Here is a 25241-nt window from a genome sequence, read left to right as displayed (position 1 = left end):
TTTTCGTCGAAATATATTTATGAACTTTAACATAAATTTCTAACAAAATAAACATCTGTTTATTTTGTAACAATGCGTTGGGGCTGGCTTCAAACGTATATAATACTATCTTATTTAATATATATATATATATGTATATATATATATATATATATATATAAATTAGTATGCTCACATGCGTCAAATAGTGAGTATGCGTATGATCTGCATGATGTTATATGTGTTTTTATGAGCATTCCATAAATAGCAAAAGTAAAACCAAGATTAATCAGCGAGATGCATTGTCTCAAACTATTTGATATATTTTTACAACATCTCACTCTGAAAGGTAGTTCAATAATATATTCGATCACCCTATTCAAAAGGGAAATCGAATTCCAATCAAATTGTCTTGTAATTTGATTTCGTTGGCAATAGATAATTAATTCTTGGCATTTAAAGTAAACCTGATTGGGAGAAAATATGAAACGAAATTCAATTCTATTTCAAGTTTTGTGTTCATGTTGCCAAATATTGGAAACAAAAATCATTGGAAAATGTACGATGCATTTTGTCTGCTATCTTAAATAGAGTAGACTCTTTAATTTTGTTAAGGCAATAAGTCTATGAGAGGAAAACTCCGAAATAGCACCAGAGTGAACTCTAAAGCTTTCATAGCTCAATTAATTTACGAGGAAGAACACCTCGAAATAAGACCAATTTGACAATGCGTGTTGATTTAGACACTGTGAATGTTGTCGCTTAAGTGATGAAAATAATGCTGCACTATACTTACACGGGGACGAAGTTTGTCTGCGAGCAAACGAATAAATACACTGGTAAATACCGGTAAATACCGAATAAATACACTGGTAAATACTGGTACCGTTACTAAGAGTTTATAGTAACGCATCTGCATTTCTTCCGATATATTTTTGCTTTCGGAAGAAAATTCTATCATAAGTTGAGAAGGAATAGGATTATTTTTTAGTGTTGATCTCCTAGACGAAATTATCACCAAAGTTTGTAAGTCGAGTTTATCCTACTATTTGAACCTTCGTTAACATTTCCAAATGAAGTAGAAAAACTGACTTGAATAAAAACCCATCAACATATTACGTCTAAAGTTTTACAATAATATAAATAAACAAAAACATAAAAACGGAAATTTGTATGATATAGACTGGTACAGTTTTTTATTCGCTTGTCGGTAATGTTTTTTTTTCTGTTTGCTTCTCAGAATAAGATTATTATCAACCAATCACATACCATCTATAGTGAAAGAGATCTGAATTTGGCACGTCAAAGTCGTTAGTCCACCTCGGTATTCACCTTAATTCCGTGAACTACAATAAAAAAGACAGATAACCATTTATAGTTTATGTTTGTTTTACTTTACAGCATACCACCATCTTTTGTTTCATTTAAGACAGAATCAAGTAATTTTTTCTTCCAGTTCTTAATATTTTAAACTCGCTATGCATTGTGCACATATATGTACATATATCTCCAGTTTGATATACCAATTAAAACTGAATGTATTTAACCATAGCACGTACTTTCACAAAGTGTGAGAGTTAAGCTGGGAAAATAAACTTCATACCACCCCTAAAAACGGCCAGAAGTTGGAGATAAATAACCAGTGCACAAGACTAGGTGCAATCTGAACAAAAAATTGTCTGAGCAACCCAGTAAACCCTACTTGTTAGCAATAAGCTAACTACTACTCAATGAGAGAAAGTAAAACCTCGAGATGCAAACTTCCTACAACCTCACAGAACAAAACCTTAATCCAAGAAAGCACAGTCATTGCTATTCCAGTAGTCCAGACTGTCCTAGACTGATTGCTGGGAACGTATTCTTGACTACTAAACCTCCATCAAAATCTAAATGGCAAACGCAAATAATAGTAACCAACGTGTTAATACGAACTCTGTCAAACTAAAATAATCGTGTTTTTATCACCCGATATATTTTATTATCATAAGCATATAAAACAAACCATCAATTCCGTGCGTATCTTTAGCGATGTGGGGATAACTGGTGCTTGAAATATTTGTAATAAGTTATTCAAATATATCGGCCAATATTCCCCTGGGGGTCAACGCATCGATTTTCTCTACTTTGGGTCATCACCAAACACAAAAATGTTGGCAAAAATAATCTTTCGAAAATAGCACTTTTCTACCTTCTTCATAAACCTGATTATATCAGTATGTACGTATGTTGTAAACCTATATACACAACAGTGGTTATCAAAACCGGAAGACATTTTGTAAAAATAATATTTTGTAAACTTACTATCAAATCTATCCTGCCTACAATCGCATATTTTTACTCACGTATGAGGATGATACCATAATCAAAGAGTATATACGATATGTACATGCAACGGATGGTGTAATGCCTCGCGGGATGTTGGCATGAGGAATGGGCATATATTATACTGCCCTTTAAAGAATTCTGGTGGTTGGGATAATTGTCTCATGGCAACGAAAGACGTACCATATTACCCCAAAGGAAAATCCAATGGATTCAAGATTGGAATCATTACTATATAACGTATAATACTCTCTCCATCGCACAGAAAAGGAGGAGGTAATGTTTTGGGGGATGTTATTATAAAAACTAGCATATAATACAATATCCTCAAAGACAAAACAATGTCATGATACGATTACATTTAATACACTACTCCGACAAGAAGTTATTGTCTGGGAGGATGGTCAAATTACAATGAGACATATAATATTGTACTTTTGGCTTTTACGGTTACAATCGTCACATTTCAGTACTCTACGTGCAAACGCTTCGCTCCAAATTCATGGCTTAAAACATGCTTTTTATAGAAGCTAGTACCATTTTATTTGCATATAAATAAGGAAATCTTACGTCACTTTATGGCACCGACTAGTCTAATGATGTACACTTTTTATAACTGTCGTTACATTTTAATGAATCAGATATGTTGTAGGTTCCGTCGCAAGGAAACAGAAGAAATGAAACAAAAAACCCGATTCACTTCCTTTTTGTAGCAAAAAGCTTTTACAACTGGTATTTCAAACAACACAATATTTAACCAATTCATTTCTCCTCTTCCGGCTGCGTCTATGTTCTCATGTCACCCACGCGTATCGAATATGTCTCCAATTCCACTTTTCGTGGCCCAAACACGCCCTTTTACGCTTTCTAGTGTCTAAAACACGTCGTTTCATACTCTCCGTGTCTCGAATACTTTTTTCTGGTCTCCTGTGCCTCTAACACGTCCTTCTCTGGTATCTTGTGTCTCGAACATATCTCGAATACGTCTGTCTTTTTCATCTCTGCTGTAACATCACATCGCGCAGCCATCTTGATCATTTGCATATTGCTGCTGCTGCTGCTGCTAGCCATTTTGCTTTATTTTTGTACTAAATAATACCTTACATGCTACGCAACCGTGCCCAGAAACTTTTGATAAATCACTTTCGACTCTTATTACTTGTTACGAATGGCAACAACCACAATGCCGTGCGGATTGAGCATTGAACGATAATATTTTTGTCTAAAACATTAACCAAACTGACTCAATATTAAACATTTTATAATACTAGAAAATTAATAGAAGTAATACAATGGATTTCGGATTCAAACATATAAAATTCTCGTTTGCAATAGTTTTTAATTCATTTATTGATTGCTCCCGTTGCAATTATGAAAATACATTTTGAACCATCAATTTTAGCGATGAATTTGTAAGATAAAGACCATATTTATTCCTGAAACCTTTATATATCAGTAGAGATTTTGCTATTAAAAACGAAATTCGCAGCAATAATATATTAACTTATTATTCCTTTCTAAACAAATAATTTATTCCGACTTTTAAATTGCAGATGTTATTAACTTGACAACCGACAATACAGATGTTGAATGAAAACGTTGGGAAATATATTTCTGAATGTATTGAGTTCAGAGTCAATTAGAATTTGCAAACAAAGATCGTTTGGTTCGTGACAAATGATCTCTGTCGATCATTGATTAAGAATCGAAATATCATTTTCACGAAATGTGCGGGCGGTAAATACCCATGTAGAAAAGTCGAACACATATCCAATTTAGCAGAAGTATTGCAGAAACAATAGGACAATAAAAATGCACATCTGAATACGTAAAATAATAAAACCAAAGAGATGCACACAAAATATAAACGAAAACCAGATTGATGTATCGAAGACACATACTTCCTTCAAGGCAGCTATCCCACGCAACACTACTGCATTTAATTAGTGTTGTATCTCATTGAGAAATTCATACACACAACACACAGATAAGCTTAAATGTTAATTAAAGTTTTAATTATTATAGTTTTAAAGAAAAGAGATTAAAAACGTTTGACAAGTATTATATGTAAGTGTTTTTTTGTGAAAAAATGGTACATGTTTTATATATTCCATTATCCCCGGCCCTCTTTTCTCTGTCTGTTCATCTCTTTATATATATATATATATATATATATATATATATATATATATATATATATATATATATATATATGTGTGTGTGTGTGTGTGTGTGTGTGTATATAACTACTTCATTTACTCACATAAATTTAATATACGAAAGTATAGATTTATGCGTAAATTTTAAGTATTTACTTCAAAAGTGCTCAATACGTATGTAGAGCTAGTTAGTAATTTATAAAATATATATGGCGATTAAGCTACACTGAATATTCTGCGTTTCATCCACTATAGGATTCGTCAGGCTTATGCGCATAAGCCTTACGAATCCTATAGTGGATGAAACGCAGAATATTCAGTGTAGCTTAATCGCCATATATATTTTATAAATTACTATATATATATATATATATATATATATATATATAATATATATAAAGCTTCCTTTTCATAACCTATCATACTTTCATAAATCAGAGTCCACTTTCTTTAGGCTGTTTTTTAACCCAGTAAACGACGGGTACTTTTGCTAGTATATATATATATATATATATATATATATATATATATATATATATATATATATATATATATATATACACTAGCAGTTCAGTCCGGCATTGCTTGGTCCGAATATCCTGTTTATAACTGTATGTGCATATATATATATTAAAAAGTTAGCTTCATGTCAAGGTAACCTACATCTTAACTTTCAAGTGTTTAGACTCAAAATGAGCGGAGAAGTGTTATAGAGTCTGCAAAGGTCAACTCTTTCACCATTGACTTATTGGCAGCCAAATTGTCGTCCCAAAACTGATTCAAAAAAAATTTGCTGCATGTCTGAATACCCTTTATATAACATTTCAAATGATTGGATCAAAAATGTGCAATAGTTTTGTTAGAGACCGCAAAGATCAAATCTTCTTAACGTTGACTCCTTAGCAGCCAAATTTTGAGCCAATAATAATAATAAGCTCGCAGTGGTCAATTTAAAAAAACAAAATTATCCCAATTTTTATTCCTGAACATTTATTGTTTTGGACTCAAATCAAATTAAAAAATGTAATCCATGTCCAAGTACCGTACATCTTAAATTGCAAGTGTTTAGACCCAACATTAGCGGAGGAGCTTGTTAAAGTTTTCAAAAGGCCGATTAAATGATTTTTCCTAAATGTCAATATCTCATATCAAATCTCCTAAATGTCAAATTTCCTAAATGTCAATATCTCTTATGTCAAATTTCAAGTCTGCAGACTAAAAATTGACAGAGTAGCAGGGTAGAGAAAGGTACACACACAGGCAGAAAATTCCACTTATATATATATATATATATATGCATATATATATATATATACTAGCAAAAGACAAGTTTATTTATATATATATATATTAATATATATATATATATATATATATATATATATATATATATATATATATATATATATATATATATATGCAAACTCTATCTCCTCAGAAACTATGGGAGTCTTTAGCTGCTGTAAAGTGGTCCAAAAGGGATCAAAATTGAAAACCATAGTTATACATTTTATACGTAAATCTTCGTTTGTTTTTAATCAGTTCATATGCGTCATACGTTGGTACAGTGGTAACGTAATCAGCTTTGAATGCTACGGTTTTGCTTTTAGTTGCAATTCTAGCTCATGGCATTACAATATCTTTTTTATATTTAAAATAACGAGTCTATACTAATACGACATCTGAACAAATTAAAATATTTAAGCATATCTTACGACCTCCGTTAGTATATAAATATATATATATATATATATATATATATATATATATATATATATAACTACTTCATTTACTCACATAAATTTAATATACGAAAGTATAGATTTATGCGTAAACTTTAAGTATTTACTTCAAAAGTGCTCAATACGTAGGTAGAGCTAGTTAGTAATTTATAAAATATATATGGCGACTGAGCTACACTGAATATTCTGCGTTTCATCCACTGTAGGATTCGTCAGGCAGAATATTCAGTGTAGCTTAGTTGCCATATATATTTTATAAATTACTATATATATATATATATATATATATATAGATTGATAGATAGATAGATAGATAGATAGAAAAGAGATCCTCCTCTACAGAGACAAAGTTAGAAATCCAGTTGTTGCTTTTGTGTGGTTGTATATAGTGGCAAAAATTTTGTAGAAAACCAACCACAATTTTTGGTACAAGTGTTAATTTTCTTCGGTTCAATGGCTGCCACAATACTAAGCATACGATGGACCTCAGGTTTCACATCAGAGTTTTCCTTCCCCTAGATGCATGCCTTAACGAAGACTGGAAGTACATCTCCCAATGAATAAATCGCCCCAAATACTAACGTAGAAATTTCTACCTCTCGGCGCGGTGCATATAGCGTCTAGCCTTCCCAAATGGGCACCTATCTCTTACTGCCTAGGCTCATCGTTGCTTACCTTCGGTGACTTAGTTAATACTATTGGTCAACGTGATTGTTCCGTATATATATATATATATATATATATATATATATATATATATATATATATATATATATGTGTGTGTGTGTGTGTGTGTGAGTGCATATTCATATATACGCATATACGTATATATATATGTATACATACGCACATACGCATATATATTTATATATATATATATATATATATGTGTGCGTGTGTGTGTGCGTGTGTGTGTGCGTGTGTGTGTGTATATATGTTTTATCCATCGATTTTTACACTGCGTCAGTCTATATTACTCAACGTTTCTGAACGTTTTTAATCTAATATAATGCATTTCGGTATTGATCCACAACCATCTGTTTAACTATATATTCATTAGCCAATTCGGCTCTGTTCGTATTGATTTTTGTCTGTGTAAACACACAGTCGCATGCAACCACAAACACATATACAGAGACACACACAGAGACACACACAGATACACACATGTGTGTGTCTATATAAAAAAAATTATCATATAATTGTGATTGAACCAATGTTATTCGCACAAATAACGGATACATTTACACAGTGATTTAATAGCAAGACCTTAATATCAGACAAAAAAAAAAAAAAAAAAAAGTAATATTACCAAATCACCAAACATTCAAACTAAACAAAGCATGTACTAAATTCCATCAAATGTATTTAAATTGCTAATGAAATCCCCGTTCATATACTTGCGCGGATGAAAATAAACGATAAAACTAAATAATCTGAAATCAGGTTTAAAGTGCGTCGTAAGTATATTTAGTCGCGTGTAAGCGACTCTATAAGTCACTCCGTCGTCCGTCGATCTGTCGGTCGATCTGTCCGTAACACTTTTGTGCTTGGCCGTTTTGGTTAAGATCAAAGGTCTGTTGGTAATAGACGCTGTTCTTAGAAAAGCTTAAAAAAAAACAAGAAAAGCTTAAAAGCTTTTCTTGTTTTTTTTTAAGCTTTTCTTGGCCTTCTGGCCAAGATCAAAGTGTAGTATCTGTCCCGGAAGATACTGCTAGCAAGGACCATATATGGGGGCAACCCCACATATAAGGCCTTGGTCAATGTAGGGGCAACCATTCATACCAATTGTCACTACCCAGCTCCCCTACTCCCCGGGGAGTTGGTTCCCATTTCCCCTTCACTCCTCACATAAAAAAATCGGTCTTGTGTCGAATTTGCTCGGTGGGAGAGCAAATAAATACCAACCCCGCATATAAGACCTTGCTCAATGTAGGGGCAACTCTTCATACCAATTGTCACTATCCAGCTTCCCTACTCCCCGAGGACTTGACCCCCATTTCGCCTTCACTCCTCACATTAAAAATCGGCCTTGTGCCTAATTTGCTCGGTGGGGGAGCAAATAAATACCCTATTCTGGGCATTTTGGCCAAGATCAAAGTGTAGTATCTATCCGACAGATACTGCAAGCAAAGACCATATATGGAAGAAGCCACACATATCAGACCTTGGTCAATGTAGGGGCAACCCTTCACACCAATTGTCACTATCCAGCTCCCCTACTCACCGGGGAGCTGGTCACCATTCCCCCTTCACTCATCACATTAAAAATCGGCCTTGTGCCTAATTTGCTGTGTGGGGGAGCAACTAAATACCAACCCAACATATAAGACCTTGCTCAATGTAGGGGAACCCCTTCATACCAATTGTCACTATCTAGCTCCCCTACTCCCCGGGGAGCTGATTCCCATTTCCCTTTCACTCCTCACATTAAAAATCGGCCTTGTGCCTTATTTGCTCTGTTGGGGAGCAAATAAATACCCTTTTCTTTGCCTTTTGGCCAAGATCAAAGTGTAGTATCTGTTCTTACTACATGCTGTACTTATTGTGATATAAAGTGAGGGATCACTTTTCTTTATTAATTTAATGTAAAATACTTTACAATCAGTCAGTCTCAAAGCCATTCACGTCATTCTCCAGATCATTCAAGTTGTTTTTGAAGGAGTCCAGTTATTTTTTTAAGCATTCAAGTCATTCTTAAGGTCATTCAATTCATCCTTAAGTTCATTAAAATCATTCTAAGTTACTTACTTTTTATTTATTTAAGTCATTTCAGCCCATTTTTCGGTCATTTTAGTTTATCTTTAAGAATTTCATGTCAATCCTACATTCACGCATTCATTCATTACACGAGAGCACGCGATTAATGGCTATCGGCCTTATTAATATATATATATATATATATATATATATATATATATATATATATATATATATATAAACGTTTTGCAGACTGCAGAAGAACCTAATTTTCGGCGCATGGTTTGGCTTGTTAAATATAATATTTGTACCCAACGGTAATAACAGCATAATGGACGCGCACAGGTCGGTATTAACAAAACGTAAACTTTTCATTCGTTTGGAAAAACGATGTCGTGGAGACCGTCATTCATTTATGTCTATGAAATGAACGTTTTATATATTTTAAAATGTCTAGTCTTTCATGTTTTTTTTTTTACATTGTATCAAAATATATTATCGATAAAGTGAATTGGATTGTTCGCAATATTATTTTTTTAATAACCTGTAAAATATAAATCATTCCATGTTTTCTATAAGTCCCATTTTTACTTTCTTTGGTGGGAAGAAATTTTACATTCTAATCTGGAAACGCGTTTTTTTTTATTATCAGCGGAAATCTTTTTTCAATTTTCATATTGTCACATAAAAAATCGATTTCGGTGTATACGAATGAACGATCCTGTAGAATATTTAAGTGCTGCTACGCTAGTTTGAATGAGTAGAAGTATAGACCTAATATTCAAAACAAATACAGTGATAGATAGATATGTTTATTAATATATATTTATGCACCTATACCTACGAACACACAATTCATAAAGTACGCAATATAGCACTAAGGAATAGTGGATGAAATAATGTCGATCGAAAATATAAATATATATAAATATATAATATAAATATAATATATAAAAAAATGACATAAATTGACATAAGGATCGGAGTAATTATTATTCAATTAGATTAACTTAAAGTGTTACGTCAGTATTTACCTAATAATTCTAATTTCTTGGTGTTTGGTTATTACTCAAAAATTATTTCGAAAGTTAATGTAATTGAATAATGATTTAATATGAGTATGTAGACACCGCTGTATTATTCAATTTGAGCTAATTAATTAACTGGGGATTATTTTTATTACATCAAGTGTAATTCCACGGGTTTAAAATAATTGATACGACGTCTTATATTTGAATACATTAAGTTTAGTAATTCAAAGTTATACTCCCTGGAAATTATTTTTATTTATTTTTCCATCGAAGGAAAACATTATTTTTACAATAATAATAATTATTATTCGTTAACATCCTAAGATATAAATAGGGATTATACAGTTATCTTAATTTATTTTATTTTATATTGTATTACCATATGTTATTTATTTTAATGTACAGAATACAATAGCATTGCAGTATTACCTAGGTTAACATTAAAATCACCGAATAATTCACAAAAGAAGAAACTTACTATGTGATAGTCTTGACTCTAGAGTAAACGGTAAAATCTAACCAAATTACTTGAAATTGATTAAGAAATAAAACTCTAAAAATATAAATTTAAAATAAGACACCATAAATCACATTAATTCAGAAATGTTTGTCCGGTTTCTAAATAGTACAAAATTTAACAATTCTCGCCGTAATTTAGAACAAATATAGGAAAATAGGACCGATATAAATTTCTTCAACACAGATGGTAGACATGTAAAAAAGCACGAGGGAGTGGTATTTACTGCTCGATGTAGTTTTAATAGAATGAAAATGTGTCAAGATACGTACTAACTTTGTATTCTTTTTCAAACATATCTGATGTGGTGTAACTACGAAAATTTTAAATGTTATAAAATTTTAAATTGCCTGTTTTACGTCAACAAAAATTTTTATATCTGAAAAAAATACAAATATGAAGTCATTCTCTCTTGTTGATTTTGGTTTTTGCTATTACACACACACACACACACATATATATATATATGTGTGTGTGCGCGCGCGTGTGTGCATGTGTGTATACATATGTGCGTATGTGTATATATATATATATATGTATATATTAGCATGTCTGTATGTGTGAATGTGTGTGTATATTGGCGTGGGTAAATTTTGTTTCAAAAGAAGATGTAGCTTAAAGACGCTGCTTCTCTAAATTAATTACAGCAGAAACATGTATGCACATATCAAGCCAATAATGTTTGTATAAATAAATGTTCTATGATTACGCTCTGCTTGTAGTTCGGCACTTTTCAATTAACACCGGAGTTTCGGAGAAGTTACATCTATACAGTCAGTCTGTATGTATATATATATATATATATATATATATATATATATATATATATATATATATATATATGTGTGTGTGTGTGTGTGTGTGTGTGTGTGTGTGCACGGTTTCAGAATACGATGTGAGAGCTAAATACCAATATTTATTTAAACACTATATATACATATTCCAATGACGAACTCGTGGTTTCATTGTATTTGAAACATTCTTTTATTGCTGATAAAACACAATACAAATCATCAGTTTCTGATGTATGTATGTATATATATATATATATATATATATATATATATATATGTGGGTGTGTGTGTATGTGTGTGTGTATGCCTGTGTGTGTGTAGTAAGTTATGAAAATATATATGGCAATTAAGGTGCATAAAATATTTTGCGTTTCATTCTCGTGAGAATTCGTCATAAGCCTGGCTTATTCTAACGAAAATGAAACGCGAAATATTCCGTGTAACTTAGTCGCCATATATATTTTCATAACTGACAACCTAGCTCTACCTATGTATTGAGCACTGTTGAAGTAAATACTGTAAATTTACTCATTTTTTATGTTTTATATCCTCGTATATAATTAATTCATGTTATTTAATTAAATAGTCATATATATATATATATATATATATATATATATATCCATTCGCACATTAATATTTGTTTCCATTGAGGATAAACTAATTAACGATGAAATCTGAGAGAGGTAATCAGTGAATGATCTGACATCGCACTTCATTTCATAAATAGTAATGGGATACTCTACAGAATTTATGAAACGTTAATATATGATTTTCCCAAACGACAAGGTTTTGGAAGCAACATGTACTGCATTCGATGGCACAAAATTTCAAGCACTGACCTGTTTCATAGAAATCGGAGTATACACCATGTGCTTGCCAGTGCAAACATCTGAGAATCGTCACCGGTAACAAGAACCAAACAGTCTAATCACTGAACTCCATGCTTATTTATGTTGTACAGATGTCTCCAAAAAAATCTGCTTTAAAATGAAGTAATTTGTGCAACTGGAGAAGTGGCACTAATCTGTTTCATTACCAACGAAGGAAAACATGAAATGCAGGATTTCAAACTCTAAGATTATACAAACAAGTAAGAGAGCTGAAGATTTTTCGCAAATGAAAAGGCACAATGTCTACAATTTTTAAAGAAGACTTGATTCAGCGGTAGTCTATTTCATTATAACAGGTTTCAATTACAAAGAAATAGGTTTTATATCGATTTATATTTCTGTGATAAATCGAACTGTTCCGCTACTTCAATATTAGCTTTTATTACTAATCGTATTGCATATTTTTTTAAAAGTTTTATGCAGCCTAAACTATACTAATTAACAGTGACAAAAAAAGGAAGTAGTACTATTAGGACCTGATTTATAAAATTATTCAAAGTAAGGAAATAAGTAGCAAAATGCTTTCTCATATCGCATATAAATTCTTTGCATGTTGGTAAAGTTGTGAAAACAAAGAATGGAGGGAATTCAAACGACATCCCTTTAGAGGAATAAAGCAATTAGTATACAGATGTGGAAATGTTGAGGCTTCTAGAATGAAAGGGTTGAATGTTGCTGCTAATACGGTTTATCAGAAGTGTTTACGTTAAAAAAGGTATAAGTGTAGGATGTTCATAAGAACACATTCCATAGAAGTACCTGTTAGACAAGCACAAAAATACCACATTACGGCGATGGGACATTGGCTGAAGCTTGGTAGACACGAAGAAACCTATTATATTCTATACACGTTTTTGTATCCTGTCTAGGAGCGAAGCTATTTGGTTTACGCACCAGCCCAGATGTGACACCATACGCTAAACATGGGTGAAGGGTTGATTTTTATACGATACTGACAGGACATATATTTTGCTGTATACAGGAATACCGTACTATACCGAAGCGGCAATCGCCTAAGACGGGTTTAACCGGTATCTTCCGTCGAGGGAAAGATTTTGGGGAGTATGAAATTCACAAGCAGTTTTCAGTCACATGTATCTCCTCGTCAAGGGATATAATGTTAGATTTTTGCAGCTCTTGCAGGGAGGTGTCAATGTTTTCTGACATACAGTGCCTGTTAATCCAAAACAATGTTACAAACAAAATAAAAATGACGTCCTCATGTTTATTTCCAAGTCCCTTGTCGTTTTCCACTTCCCAACTAAGCTGCCTTTTTTTTGTATAGTCCAACAAAGAAAATCTTATGAAATATTTATTAGTGTCACATTCAAGCGTTTAATATAATTCATTTAATTAGGCCTTTATTTACCAATTCGTTCCACTGCTGATCAACCGAGGATCGTTTTTCTCTTTATTTATCCCGTCGGGAATTTATAATTTATTGTGTGCCCATCGCGTAGTTACAGTCTATGCAATATGATAAAATCAGCGCTACTTTTTTATATCAATTCTTGTGTGGCAAATTGATTTTATTTTCTTGGCGAAATGTTTACAGATGCGCTGAATGCCTTGCTTCATACAAGCGTTTATCAGTAAGAGTTACGCTTTTAAATAAAATATAATAGCATGTGATCATTCGAGTTATTTCGATAGTGTAACCTCTGAACTTCTTCGGGGGTTCAACTCGGGAATCCTTCTCCCGAATTTGAGTAATCTGCACAGTATTGAATTTAATCGGTATATTAAATCCACGAGAGTAGCATGCTCGCATTCTGCCAGCCATAACCGGAAATAAGTTCTAATTCGCAATTATATTTGATGAACGCTCGCCTAGAGGATTGAACTTTTAACAGCGGGTAGAATGTAACTGAAAACTAAATTTAACAAAGTACTTTATACATTGCATCACAGAATCTTGCAAACAATTCTAACACGAAAGTCGGCAGGCCTAAGCATATATTTTTAGATGTACAATCTTACTACCTATCATGACTATATATATATATATATATATATATATATATACATATATATATATATAATTGTAAGAGGATTAGACCTAGAGTCTAAAGAATAGAGTTTATTTAAATGTACTAGTAAATGTATTAATACTATTAAAAGAAAAAAGTGCTCGTTGTAATGTAGATATATAATAGGCTCGATAGGTATAGGTATAGGTATACTACAGCTAAGTTAGTATTGAGTAAAATGATTCATAATTTTGAATTAAAATCAGTTTCAAAAGCAAAAGCAAACAGAATCAAAATCAATTATGAATCGTATTGATCAATATATATATATTTGCCATGAACATCGACCACATATAGTATAGACACCCCCCATATATATATATATATATATATATATATATATTTATATATATATATATGATTATTATATAGTATATATGATTATTTATATATGATGAATGTGAGAGATTGTATATAACAAATTCCACAGCGAAACAACGTCGCAGCCCATAAGAGCCATAACAGTCAACGAACCGAGTGTAGGACTTCCGGTTCGTTGACTGTCATGGCTGTTGTGGGCTGCGATGTTGTTTGCCTGTGGAATTTATTATATACAATCTCTCACATTCTGAAAATCATATATTATATATACATATATATATATATACATATATATATATATATATTCGAAACATAAACATAATAACACGTGCATATGTTTATGTCTTGTTATATTTTGTATACGAGTGATTTATTGGTTATTCGTCCCGTGGTTTTGCATTTTATAAACAAATAATCTGAATTATATTTTTAGAATTGTTTAGATTCGGATTGATAATTAGCTTCACTCGGATTATTCGGTTTATTATCGTCCTTTGGGAGGTTATTTTATGTACTTCCTCTCCAGAAGATTACACACAGCGTCAATCATGATAAAAGATTCTGTGAAACAAACCAGATTCGAACTTGGAACACTCATGCTTCAAGTTTGTTGAATGTTATTTTTACACTTTTCACATATTTTCGGCAATTTTAAGTTCCGTCTAGTCAGAGTCATGAACCTTTATGCCAAACAGATACTTTTCGGAATGCTATACATATCACCGAATACAATATAAATATTCTGGGGTTTGACAAGAAACGAATGTAGAAGGTCGAAAGTTATATAAGTCGAAATAAGGCGTGGATAGCATCAAATGTAGAAAATTCCGTTCCAATAATCCAAATAATCCAAATAAATATAAACGACCACTGCTTTTAATTAATAGCGAATGGACCACACAAGACCTGGCAAATTGGTTCTAAGTATTGGAGTAACTGAAGGGTTATTTAACACTTCCCCAAGCTTCCAAAGTATGAACCTTGCCACTTAATGGTTAGAATAGAATTGCGTAGTTGAAATAATTGAAAAAATATGGTTAACGGAAAAAATGTAAAAACGGATAGGGAAAATAGATTTTGAGGTGGTCGATGTTCAAGGCAATTTAAGTTCGTACTCATGGTCACAATTATCATGATGCGCCTTTCAATGCGAATTTATATACAATATAGTAAAACAAAAATAGAGTTTAACATAGAAATATTTAAACAAAGTTATTAGAATATTTGTAAGTTGAAAACGGAAACAATCTGGAGGAACACATTAAAATATGAAAGCTTTAAAAAAGTATCATAATTAGTAGATAACAATGACCGGGAGATGAATTGGCTCGAAATTCGTTAAAATCAGAAACAAAAATATACGTTAGATAGCTTTGCGACCTAGATCAATCTCTTTTCTTTCTTTATTGGTCCTCTTAAAACCAAAGTAACTTTTAGAACATTTGGACACAAATATCCAAACATTTCTCACATATTTTTCTTAAATATTGTTTCAAATTTAAAATGAATGATGTACGGTCAAAGTATATGCTTCTACTGTTGCATTGATTTGTTGTTCGTTCTACTTCAAACTATTAATTATGTAGTCAAGTGAAGCCCATATAATAAGCCGGCGCTGATATATTTGAATTACACACAAATACGAAATATCTTTATGATCGTGCAGACCAGTAATAATCAGGATAAACACGATAGTATAATTAGCAAAAAAATGTATTAACAAAAGTATGATGCAGAATATGATTCTGTGGTTATATCTGCCACGAACACAATTGATTACCCGATTAACATATTTGTACCCGTTTAATCCTGTAATTTAGATGACATATTGAGGTTATGTTTAGGAGTATATTTGTAGCTGAATATTTGTTGCTAAAATCTTTTATGATAACGTGAAAAAAAAATGATTGCGCCACTGTAACAAGTAAAACATTCCACTATAATTATATTCATCAAAGAAAAATTTGTCATAATATATGCAACCAAAGAGGAGGAACAATAGTTAATGTATTACAGACGATTACTCTTTATGTCTTTTAAACATTTACACTAAACATCGCCACTGGAATAAGGGAGAATACACCAAACTCTTTCATTGTTATTGATTTCTTTATCTTATTTAAAAAACTGAAACAATGGTAGTCTCTTAGCGTTTATAATTGACTACAAAATTAAATGCGATCCTTTTATTTCTTGCAATTATTATGCACTGCAAGGGTCAGACATCTATGACCACATGTTATATTTTAAGCGTGTTACAATAGGTACAATCCGCTCGAAGTGCGTGTGTGTATTCTGTTAATAAAGATGAAGGAGCTTAAGGCATGGTTTCAAAATGAAACCCTAACAATTTGATTTTATAAGATTCATATTCGTATGGAAGACCCTCATCGTTGCCGTTAATGATGTTCTATCAGTTCTTAAAGGAATGGAATGCAATTGATTAGAACGCCTTTTAATGCCATAATTGTCAGAAATTACGTTAGGCGATTTTTCACCTTAGTCTTGTCTTCCAAAGATGTCATCACGACATCAACATGACCTCAACAATAAGTTCATAAAATGCAATGACGATCAAAAACTAAAATCATCATAGAAAATGTAAGTTTCAGCTAAATGTAATACAAAACATTAACAAATTGATCGGCACGTGAACCCATTTTTGATCGGTGATTACCTGAAATGTGTAATTAATTCGAACTGTAGTTGCAACGTATAATTTATTTTAAATATAGAATCCATCACATTGCAATTACTTAAAAGTTATTTAAAAAGAAATAACATAATTCTGAACACGAATAAATTCATTTTTAACGTTTCATGTTTGCAAGAAGAACTAATAGTATTAGTGAGACGTCACCTAGGGAAACAAACAATGCCGCGATTAATTGCAATATAATTTTAAACAATTATAAGTCTTTATTCGTATATTTCGAATTTAATTAGAAAGTCAAGAATATCATTTTACCTTGAAGTTATGATAAAGTTTTAAGCTAATGTTAAATAAGCTTTAAAAATACTCAACTTTCGATTCCGACAAGATTCGATTTGCGTCAAAATCTAAATGACTACTCATCTGACAAACAAATTACCGTAAAATTACAGTAGAGTGTAAAGCTATTTTTTTATAGAAATCCTAGTTATTACGGGCCTAAATATGGTAGTAAAGTGTATTTATCCACATTTGAAGTCTAGCTACTGATGTCAAGGTTTGAGTAGAACATTATAACATCGAAATCACATCAAGGTATTATTTTTTTCGAAAATTAACATGTAACCAATCATTTTTTTATTCCAAATAATAACGAAGATATTTATAAATATTTATGTCAGTCTAATAAGATACTTTACTTTTATTAATTATGCTAATTTTTGTATGTTTTGGTGCTGAGCGTTGCGGTAAGTATCGGTTTTCAGATTTTCTTTACAGTTTTAGTAATTCTGTGGTGGAAGCAATCTATAATGTAAATCTCACCTGCCTGTTTAAATGTATGTATGTGTGTATGTATGCCTCGAAAAACCTTTCGACAGAGGCGACGAATTTTCAGAATATCGGTATTATTTTGAAGCTGGACCCTCTGGACAACAAATATCGAGAATTTGGCCCAAAACATTAATTCCTTCACCCTAAACAGGGAACTTTTCTACAGGGAGGGGTCGCTTTTCTTTCGCCGAAATTTTCTGAAAGTCACCGTCTCTTTTTAATTGTCTAGTCTTAATTTAAACCTCTGTTACTTCCGCTTTGACAATGGGCGCAACAGCTAACACGTCACGTTTTTTTTACGTTCTTTCCATCATTCGTGGTACGGGTTCACCCTGTCTGCGTACTGCCACTTTTTGCGCTCGTAATTTTCCTTTTTGTTTTTTTTGTTTTTGCTCAACCACCATTCTTACACACACCTCCACTTTCTTTTCCGTCTTGGTGTCACGGATTCCAGCCTACCTACCTACTACAACTTTTTCTTTTTATCAACATACACATGCAAACACCCGGGCAACACCGGACACCCAGGCTAGTTAATTATAATCGAGGCTATTAAAGCAATATCTTAAACTGTACGCTCGAAACGTCTGATATTTGTGAATAGAACGCGTCAAATGTGCCCTAATTGTTGGAACCATCGTTTTTCTCTTAATTAAATGTTTCAGTTAATCGCATCCTTGTGAGAAACTAATTTCATTATAGTCTTCTGAAAAAAGCACGAAAAAATAAGTTAATGCCATGTTGTATCGGATAGATTCCCGTTCTACACTTATGTAAAACAGTAGACCTATGATTTGTGATCATGAAGTAGATTTCTTTCTGCGCTAATTTTAGATGAGCAACTGTGCAAGCATGAGGAAGAAAAAGTAAGAAAGAGTTAAACACAGGTGCGTTGTACCTGTAAGGCATAAAGTCTATTCGACGGCAACTGCAATATATGCAAATATGCTAATAGTATTGAGAAATCTGTAACTAATAACACTGTTATTTCTGCCAAATACAAACACATCCACATAAAAATGTATATATATGCATGTCCAAAGATGTTTATGGTAATATATATGCTAGAAAAGTATTGTTTTTTTGGTTCACACTTTGGAAACTTGTTAGATTGTTTTTACCAAGATATATTGAGCGTGAAAAGCCAATTATATATAATAAAGAAAACCGACATCGATAATTATAATCTTGTTATTCCTTACATTATTTATTAGCTTCGAATGTGAATAAACAATAAGAAAGAGAGTGTGATGGGCGCGAGTGTGATAAATATCATATGTAATAACAATGGAGTCTCGAACAATATATAATGGGAGAACGTGGAATAACAGATAAACAATTAGTAAGCGATTAATGAGTTCATTGTAAATTGCGGATCGTTACACCATTTAAAATATAATTTTCTTGAAATATAATTGGATACTAAATCTGATGAAATTTTTTGCGTCAAACTATAAAAGAAAGAAGCTTAAGGAAAAACATTGATTATCTCAGATTTAGTAGCAAAAAATCTTCTCTCTCTCTCGCTCTCTCTCTCTGTCTCTCTCTCTCTCTCTCTCTCTCTCTATATATATATATATATATATATATATATATATATATATATATACATAGATGAGTAAGATTATATAAAAATCAACAAAGCCTTAGGCGAATCGATCTTCGTTTTTACGATGTTACCCGTACCGTCATGGGCTAAATAATGCTATTGTCGAACCCTTGACGAGACGGTTAGCATCGTTGAAACGTATATTGATCCACGTAAGTTTTTTCAGATTTGTATATAATTTTTCTGGTAAAGCCTTACATATGTATTAAGTTCTTTTGCAAAATTTTTTAGCTTAATACATTTGAACGTATATATATATATATATATATATATATATATATATATATATATATATATATATAGATAGATAGATAGATAGATAGATAGATAGATATTTGTTTTTGAAAATCTTAATTCATAACAATAACTATATTTACTATCTATACCTTGATTTAATTTGTTTACGATCTATTAAAGGTTTCGCTTGTAAAATGCTTTAGTTATTATTGTAAAATATGAATCTACTTTCCGTTCAGCCTTCTCTCGTGATGTTCACGCGAGACAACGTAAATAGTGTCGTAATTGTAATCCTAGAAATTACTGATAATGCGAGGGAGCGAGGTAAAGAAAAATTATTGATAATACGAGGGAGCGAGGTAAAGAGAAATTACTGATAATACGAGGGAGCGAGGTAAAGAGAAATTACAGATAATACGAGGGAGCGAGGTAAAGAGAAATTACAGATAATACGAGGGAGCGAGGTAAAGAGAAATTACTTATAATACGATGGAGCGAGGTAAAAAGAAATTGTTGATAATACGAGGAGCGAGGTAAAGAAAATGTGCAAGGTGTGGTAAGATTTCACACACAAAAGATTTTTGGTGGGTAGCGCTGTGTGAAGATGAGCATTATTATAATGTAAGATGACCCCCACCTCTGTTTACATAAGATGGAAGACTTGATTAACAGTGGTGAAAACATTGCAGAAAAATATGAATGATACTTTCAAAATATGAAAGATAAAGTCATAAATCGTCAGGTTGATATGTTTAAGTAATAACAATATGCATAAAATCAATTACAATAGTTTGAAATGCCCCGTCTACAAAACACACCGAATTTATGTACATATTTATGTACGATGAAGTGATTTCGTCGGACAATAATTCATCACAATACAAAAATCATCAGAAATAAAATGTTAAGCCGACTTATGAGTTACACGGGGATATGTAAGACTCGATATTTTGCCTCTCCTTTAATAGGCGTTTTCAATATAGGGAATCCGGGATTCAGGTCGGATTTATCACAGTCCTCTAAAAAGTTATTTATTCGTCTCCATGTTTGCAACATAGTAAAAGTAGTATATTGGAAACCAAATACCATATAGTTAAACTTCAAAAAGCAGTAAATTTCTAGAGTAAACAATATAACCTGATACGCTTACGAAATGTAATATTAAAAATGTGCACCCTATAAATATATAAAATAAAGTAAAAAAAAAATTATAATTCAATACAAACATATAGCAACATTATATTTTGAAAAAGAATTAATGATTAATACAGTGTTTACATAGAATATAAATGCTGCCAAAGCCGCTGAAAAATGGTTGGATCATTCAATCGCTCCAGTAAATATCTCATAACCGATGCAATTTTCTGCCTGTATAAAAGCCAAGTGCGTTCTAGGATGGAGTACTCTTGCTACATCTGGGCAAGAGCTACCAGGAGCTCCTATCTCGCCTTGAAAAAAGTTCAAAATCGGCTTCAAAACCTGATAGGTGATGCTAGTTTTCTCTTCCCTGTAACTGTTTTCTTACAGATTAGACGTTGCTAGCCTGTCTCCGTTTTATTTTTATTTTCACGGTTAGTTCTCGCCTGAGCTCCAATATATGCCCCTCTTGTAAAACCTTCACAAAACACTCATTTAAGGACGAATATTATAATGATTGAATATAACTTCCCTTCTGTTAACTAAAAAAGGTTGGTTTCAGCTACTGAAACTAAATTTGAAAGCAAAATATTAATTACCCATAATGATATGTTTAAGAAATAATAATATGTATAAAATCAATTATAATGGTTTATATTATTCTTTCTACAAGCCAGTAGAAACGTTTACACGGATCTTATATTTAACATTGTAACTAAGAGTCACTTCATTTTCTTTCCTGACTAGATACCTAGCAACCCACCACGAGAAAATTATAAAATCAACTTGAACAAGACAAGCCAAAAGCTAACAAAAGCACCGGAGTCTAAGTCGCCTAGTCATACTTCAAATATAGACAACTGCTATTTATTTTCCTGATACAACGATGGTGCCTGCTGTTATTATTAACAATTAAAGGCCGGTATTATGACAAGTGGGACAACAGAAGTGGTGTTTTTCTATTCTTGTCTTCCACTCAAGAAATCAATAATCTATCATTGGTACTATGTGCAACTATCGGCGTTTGTTCTCATTGAGACAATTTCTCTAAATGCATTTTTTACAAACGAATCTACCAATATTTCCTTGTTGCTAAATATATAGAAAACAACGTGGAAACCTTTATTTCATCTATGTATAGTTCAATTGGTAAACTGATGTTAGTTTGCTTACCAAAATAAGATATTTTTTAAGTACAATGATTAGATAATATATATGGCTCATCCAGGTATTAGTGTATACTACCTTATATATATATATATATATATATATATATATATATATATATATATAGAGAGAGAGAGAGAGAGAGAGAGAAAGAGAGATATACAGTGAAAGATATTCAATGATTAATTTATATATATATTAATTTATCAAATAATATATATATATATATATATATATATATATATATATATATATATATATATATATGCATGTGTCATTGAATGGCAAGGATAATTCCTATTTGTTCTCCTTACAATGCGTTTTTTTTTCGGCGGGCTAATTTTCGGCGGGCTAATTTCCGAACGTTCTGTTCGTGTGTAAAATAAATTTGCCGTAGTCGCGAACGTTTTCGCCTTCACTTTGCGTTAATCAATTTTATTGAAAATCCGATTAAAAATTTAAAATTATTAAAAGCACTTAGGCGTGCCTTCCGCTTCATATTTAGCCTGATTGATGGTCTGCTTTTTCATATGGATGAGTAGGGCAGCAATGATTGCGAGGCGATGTCAGACGACTAAAATGGCGGTGTTTTTAATTATAATATTTCTTAATTCAGTTTTGAGGGTTCATGTGCTGCAAGGCGTTCCTAAATAGATTTATTCATAGAAGATAGGCTGCATGTTAGTTCCACAGTATCTATTTTAAAATCTACTTTGCATCGCCATAAATTAACTTTTAGAAATGTATTAGATTTCATTAAAAGAATCTCCATTGTCTTGGTTGAAAAATGTCGCACGAATCTTGTTGCATAAAGGCCATAATATTAATATAGTTTCACCTTCATGTAGACAATTTTATCATCTCCTTCAGTTATAAATCCTTTATTTTATAGCAAATTCTCCAAAATAAGTTTTAGGAGTGAATAATAAGGAATACCGGTGAATCCATTATATATATTCTCAGATGAAATTCGTGGCTGCTTATGCATTTATGTTACCGCGCTAGTTTTAAAATAGTATTTTCACGTTAAATTTATGTTCTACGATATCTTTTTTTAATTAACTTTTAGGTGAAAGTAAATAATAATTAGAGCACACTTCCCCCCCCCTTATGTTAAGAATCGCTTTCTAAATAATAACGTTTTAATTTCAGTACGGTGACATAAGTGCATAAGTACCAGTTTCTCTTTAATCCTGTTACAGTGCTTTGCTATGGATAAAATAATATAAAGTAAAAGAAAGTGGTCTTTGCTGGTTATGCATGTACAGTGCAAATGTAATAATATGTATATTAGCAATTTTTTTTACTACAAAATTAATAACAGCATTGGATCACCGTACAGTTTTACTCGAATATTTTTTTGTCTTCAACAAAAGGAGAGTGGACCTGTAAATTCACCCTAGTACGTCCGCATATTTCTCAATAATTACGTCTTGGATTTTTTTGAAATTTTGCGCAAGCATTAAACATAATATGAGTAAAAAAAGTAACAACGGATTTTCCGGGAAAACTCCGGTTGCCCCCCCCCCACTTGGGGGCCTTTCGGGTTAAAATTGCTAAAATTGATACTTTTGTGCTTATTACAAAAATTGATGGCTTCGGTTTTTATAAAACTTTCTGAAAAAAGTTGTAACTAACTGATTTCTATGTAATTTTGTTTGTCTATACTTCGCGATAACTCATGGGTGTGTCCCAGGGGTTCTTTTAGGGTTAATAAAAACACTCCATTTTTGGGACTATTTTACCATATTTGTCCAAATTTTTCGGTGTATGTTTATTTAGCAGTTCTGCATGGTGCTGAACTCAAATTTGAATATCTTAAAGCCTTGGGGACTTTGGGGCTAAATGGTGGGACGGGCAATGATGGACTTAGTCATTTCTTTTTTTGCATAGTGCAGAACTACAAATTTACGCATGTTAAGGCCTAAAATTGCACCGTTTGTTCATTTTCATCAGGATTTGACGTCTCCTGGGGACTTTGGGGCTAAATTGTGTGGGTGGGGAGCAAATGCTCAACTTCGTAATTTTGTTATGCCTCGTTCGTTCACTGTACATTCACAGGGGACCATGAATGCTTCACCTTTTTTTTTCTTACTTTCATGTTGATATTTTTTCTATCTCTGGATGAACTGAGTGAGAAACACCGCACATAAGTGCTATGTACGAATGTAACTCAAATGATGGAGTGATATATAAGGATTACACCGATAGTATTCAAGATCCAATTGTTTTGTCGAAAGTGTCTACGCTCAACTCACACCAACCCACGAGGTTATCTCTCTTTCTGTCTTACGGTCTCTCTCTTTCTCTTTCTCTCTCTCTCTCTCTCTCTTTCTCTTTCTCTTTCTCTCACGCACAACCACACACTTGATTTTTTATCCACTTGTCGTTTTTCCAAATAAAGCGTTTAAATGTTGATACGAATCCCGGATTCCGAATTTTATGATCGAGACGCATAAGGTTCACAGATACAGCAAACGACTTGCGCAGTGTTGAAAGAATTTACAGAATCTCAAGGAATAGCAACAAAAAAGTTTAGTATATCGAATCAACTCGATGGCTTCTCTATTGAATAGACTAAATCAATCAGACATCCAGACGCTATTGCATAAACACTAAATACAATCGTTAATCAAATACTTTCTTTGTTTTGTGATTTCTTAAATGACTTGGCATCGTTTTCAGATAAGCCTCATTTTCATAAGAGTCTCTGTGCATAATCTATAAGTGACCAAATTATTTTCTTTAAATTTATTTCCAAAAATCCTTCATAAATGAAATATTATTTGATGCTAAATTACTTAAAAAGATTTACTTGATTTCATCGGATAGCTAAAGCATTAATTTAGAGTATATATATATATATATATATATATATATATATATATGTGTGTGTGTGTGTGTGTGTGTGTGTGTGTGTGTGTGTGTGGCAAAGATGGTAATTAATAAAAACCGGAAGAAAGTGCTCAATACTATTGTAGAGCAAGTATGTGTTTCACTTTTTTTTACCGTTTTTTTTTCTGTTTAGTTACATGTGTTTCAGTTGCCGGATCGTGTTGGCGATCCAGTAACCTCGTCAGACTTTACATAAAACCTAGAATACATATATATATATATAT

At 32.1% G+C, this 25241-nt stretch overlaps 1 long non-coding RNA gene and 1 pseudogene across 2 annotated transcripts in view; one reads left to right on the top strand and one right to left on the bottom strand.

Moving 5' to 3' along the window:
* The window catches only part of LOC145293095 (uncharacterized), a 1048662-nt gene that overhangs the window by 953199 nt on the left and 70222 nt on the right, over positions 1 to 25241 (bottom strand). The gene's annotated exons all lie outside the window — the stretch shown is intronic.
* Positions 8682 to 8804, top strand: LOC145242578 (U2 spliceosomal RNA; annotated as a pseudogene).

The sequence above is a fragment of the Euprymna scolopes genome, chromosome 2 (genome assembly GCF_053919585.1).
Source record: "Euprymna scolopes isolate OS-2025 chromosome 2, ASM5391958v1, whole genome shotgun sequence".
Lineage (NCBI taxonomy): Eukaryota > Metazoa > Mollusca > Cephalopoda > Sepiida > Sepiolidae > Euprymna > Euprymna scolopes.
Note: the sequence above shows the minus strand (reverse complement) of the source record. Positions and strands in the feature narration are given on the sequence as shown.